Genomic DNA, 4441 nt, shown 5'->3' on the forward strand with positions numbered 1-4441 from the left:
AAGGAAAAAAATGGGCTAGTATAGTTAGCTAGATTAAGAGAATGACACATTATAACATTTTTCTTTTGGTAACCAAACACATTGTCATATTTACTGATGAAGAAATTGCTCGAGTAGAGCAACAAAATTGAATCGACACAAAATTAAGGATTGGTGAAGCACGGAAGTACCACTTTTATTCATTAATTGGCATGCATATACTACAGTCTAACACGCAACAGAGATACAGAGCTGGATTGAATTCAAAAGTCGTACATGATGCATATAGTGCCCGGGGAGTGTCCTTTAAACAATTACATTATTCAACAGAGAATAACAGCTAGTGGATGCAATGCTTCCATTTAGTTTAATCCATTAATTAATTGATTGGTTAATTAGACGGGACCCCCACCGATTTATAATCATAAACGAATGATTAAATCGATTGCTATAAAAACTCTTTCCCTCTTACGTTCCTTTTCATCCAAAACCCAATTCATTCCTATCTTCTCCATACAGTTCTCCCCTTGTCTATCACTCAGAGCCCAGAGGGAACGCCAAAGCAATCGGACTCACAAGGATCAGCCTTTCCGGTGATGAAGAGCTCGAAGGGCGGCCCCGTTAAGGGCCGTCTTTGGCCAACATTGGCCATGGCACTGATGGCACTGACTGTATCAAGCAATATCATCGCTAGTTCGGCTTCTTCTGATCCTTATCCATACTATTCCCCTCCTCCACCATCACCTTCCCCACCACCTCCTTACATTTACAAATCTCCACCACCGCCTTCGCCTTCGCCACCTCCTCCCTACGTGTACAAGTCTCCACCCCCGCCATCACCTTCGCTGCCATCACCTTACGTATACAAATCTCCGCCACCACCTTCGCCTTCGCCGCCACCTCCTTACGTGTACAAGTCTCCACCCTTGCCATCACGTTCGCCACCGCCGCCTTACGTGTATAAGTCTCCACCACCACCTTCGCCTTCGCCGCCTCCTCCTTATGTATATAAGTCTCCACCGCCGCCTTCCCCTTCACCACCCCCATCTTACATGCACAAGTCACCACCGCCACCTTATGTATACAAGTCTCCACCTCCCCCATCACCTTCTCCACCCCCCCCCCTACGTCTACAAATCTCCACCCCCACCCTCACCTTCTCCACTGCCACCCTATGTCTACAAATCTCCACCTCCGCCATCACCTTCCCCACCCCGTCGTTATGTTTACAAGTCTCCACCACCACCATCATCTTCTCCACCCCCACCTTATGTCTATAATTCTCCACCTCCGCCTTCGCCTTCACCTTCTCCTCCGCCACCATATGTGTACAAGTCTCCACCACCACCTTCACCATCTCCTCCTCGTAGCTACCACTACAATTCTCCTCCACCACCGAAGAAATCACCTTCACCACCTTATTACTACAAATCTCCACCACCACCACCATCGAAGAAAGCAGATCCAGCACCTTACTATTATACCTCTCCGCCGCCACCTGAGAAGTCATCACCTCCACCTTACTATTACAAATCTCCACCCCCACCAAAGAAGTCCCCTCCTCCACCTTATCATTACACATCTCCGCCACCACCCAAGAAGTCTCCTCCTACTCCGTACTACTATAAGTCCCCTCCTCCACCAGTAAAGACTCCGGCGCCTTACTACTATACTTCCCCACCTCCACCTGTCCGTAATCTCATAGTCAAAGTGGTTGGGAAAGTATACTGTTACAGGTGTTATGACTGGGAGCACCCAGAGAAATCTCATGTCAAGAAACACCTCAAAGGTACTTATGGATACAAGAATTAGCCAATGAGAAGCTACAGTAGTATGTTCAAATATTGTAACTACGCGATCAAATAATATCTAATGGGTTTACTCTAAGAATTCATTCAATAGGTAATAATTTAATTGTATTGCAGATTGTAATTATTTTCATTGTACCCTTGAACAGGTGCTGTTGTCGAGGTTATATGTAAGGCAGGTGACAAGCAGATTAAAGCTTACGGCAAAACGAAGATCAACGGCAAGTACAGGATCACACTTACGGGTTTTGACTATTTGAAGTACGGATCCAAGGCATGCAAGGCCAAGTTGCATGCAGCACCTAAGGGTTCGGCATGCAACATCGCGACCAGCCTGCACAAGGGTGCTAAGGGTGCTTCCCTTAAAATAAAATCAAAGACAAGATATGGAGCTGTGTTCTCTGCTAAAGCCTTTGCTTATGCTCCAAAGACTCCTTATAAGCAATGCAAGAAGGCAAAACCATCACCGGCTCCCTATGTCTACAAGTCCCCTCCGCCGCCTCCACCAGCTTATGTATACACGTCTCCTCCCCCACCTCCCTACGTCCATAAGTCTCCACCTCCACCTCCGCCGAAGTACGTCTATAGTTCTCCTCCTCCACCACCCTATGTTTATAGGTCTCCTCCACCACCACCTTACATCTATAAATCCCCTCCACCTCCACCACCCAAGTACGTTTACAAGTCTCCTCCACCACCACCCAAGTACATCTACAAATCCCCCCCGCCGCCGCCTTACATCTATAAGTCTCCTCCACCTCCGTCCCCATCTCCACCTCCACCATATGTCTACAAGTCTCCTCCCCCTCCATCCCCATCTCCACCACCACCCTACGTCTACAAGTCCCCACCCCCACCATCGCCCTCTCCACCACCTTCGTACATCTACAAGTCTCCACCCCCTCCATCATTGTCGCCTCCTCCGCCATACACATACAAGTCCCCGCCTCCACCATCACCCTCCCCACCACCCGCTTACGTCTATAAGTCTCCACCCCCTCCATCACCGTCACCTCCTCCACCGTATGTTTACCAGTCTCCACCCCCACCATCACTCCCTCCACCACCTCCCTACGTCTACAAGTCCCCACCCCCTCCTTCACCATCACCTCCTTCTCCATATGTCTATAAGTCCCTTCCTTTGCCATCACCCTCTCCACCGCCTCCCTATGTTTATAAGTCTCCACCCCCACCGTCGCCTTCCCCACCGCCTTCCTATGTCTACAAGTCTCCTCCTCCTCCCTCACCATCGCCTCCTCCTCCATACATCTACAAGTCCCCACCCCCACCATCTCCTTCTCCACCTCCTCCCTATATCTATAAGTCTCCACCTCCTCCTTCAGCGTCACCCCCTCCTCCCTACCACTACACCTCACCTCCACCACTAGTAAGATCACCACCGCCTCCCGTCTACATATATGCATCTCCACCACCCCCAACCCATTACTAGCCTCCCACAGCTCATGCTCCTAACATTTTCATTCAAGTGAGTATTACAATTCAAATGTCATGTATTTTATTAGACTGTCCTTTTACAATATGATCGATCTCCTAACATAATGTTATTGACACTTGGCGCAGATTCTAGTTTCAAGAGTGCAATAAAAGAGGGAACCACGGGCGTATCATTTAGCCTCAATATTCTTGGTTGAATCTTTATTTTTTTTTGTGCGAACTCATTTGTGAATTATCTTATTGATTTGGACTTATAATTTCTTCTTTTCCTGGTGAGATCAAGAAGTTTTCCCAGTCCATCCAGCCCGATTCGAGCACCGATGCTTTGTGCACAAATTTTCAGTCATTGTCGTTCTTTCTTCGTTTAAGATGGCATTCCTTGGTCTTGCTACGGAAGTGCAATCCATTCAGAAAAAAATGAGGACAACTATTGCTTATTAGTGATCTTATTATCATTTGCAATGCAAATAAGTTGTTGGGGCTTATATGTTGGGCTTCAATTCAACTATAAGTGGCATGACCCACTGCTTCATATGTGAAATAAAGTTATCTTAGTAATAAAGAGATTTTTTTTCCTTCATGCAAAAATTATACCTGTGTACTGAAAAGTCACTGATAACTACTGGATTACAGCAGCATCATTAGAAATACATAAGATACATAATTTTGGAAAATCGCCCCGTACAACACGATCTATTGACCTTTTCATGCTGCAACACAAATCCATTCAATTTTACCATACAACATATAAAAAGAATATATTCATTTGTCATAGTATGTCATCTAAATTCTGTCCAGAAATAGACAGAATTCTAGCGTGGCGTCTTATTTTGAAGGAGCTTTGCATAGATTGAAACTTCTGCGACCTAAAATAAATAAGATTAAATTAAAAAGAAAATAAGATTAAAAAATTAATTGGGATTAGAGAAAGGAGTAGCACGCCCTCGTCGGCCACGCACCCCTTGATGAGATCGCCGACCATATATATATATAGTAAAATTGCCTTTTAATTTCACTAATAGTACTATTAACTATTAAGTGCTATTTTAATTTTTTTTAGGATTGAAATTAAAGAATTTGTTGAAGAAACACTACTGTAAATGCATGTGCTAAAGTAAAAAAGGCAAGTTGCCTTTATTAGAAAATATTTTCGCATAAAGATTATCGTTTGAAATTTGAAACGAATTATCGTAAAATTT

The 4441-nt window shown here is 45.0% G+C and overlaps 1 pseudogene; it reads left to right on the forward strand.

Annotated features, from left to right (window-relative positions):
* The first annotated feature begins 461 nt into the window (after positions 1-461).
* On the forward strand, positions 462-3822 carry LOC116213213 (annotated as a pseudogene).
* The last annotated feature ends 619 nt before the right edge of the window (positions 3823-4441 follow it).

Source organism: Punica granatum, chromosome 7 (assembly GCF_007655135.1).
Source record: "Punica granatum isolate Tunisia-2019 chromosome 7, ASM765513v2, whole genome shotgun sequence".
In the NCBI taxonomy this organism is placed as follows: Eukaryota; Viridiplantae; Streptophyta; class Magnoliopsida; order Myrtales; family Lythraceae; genus Punica; species Punica granatum.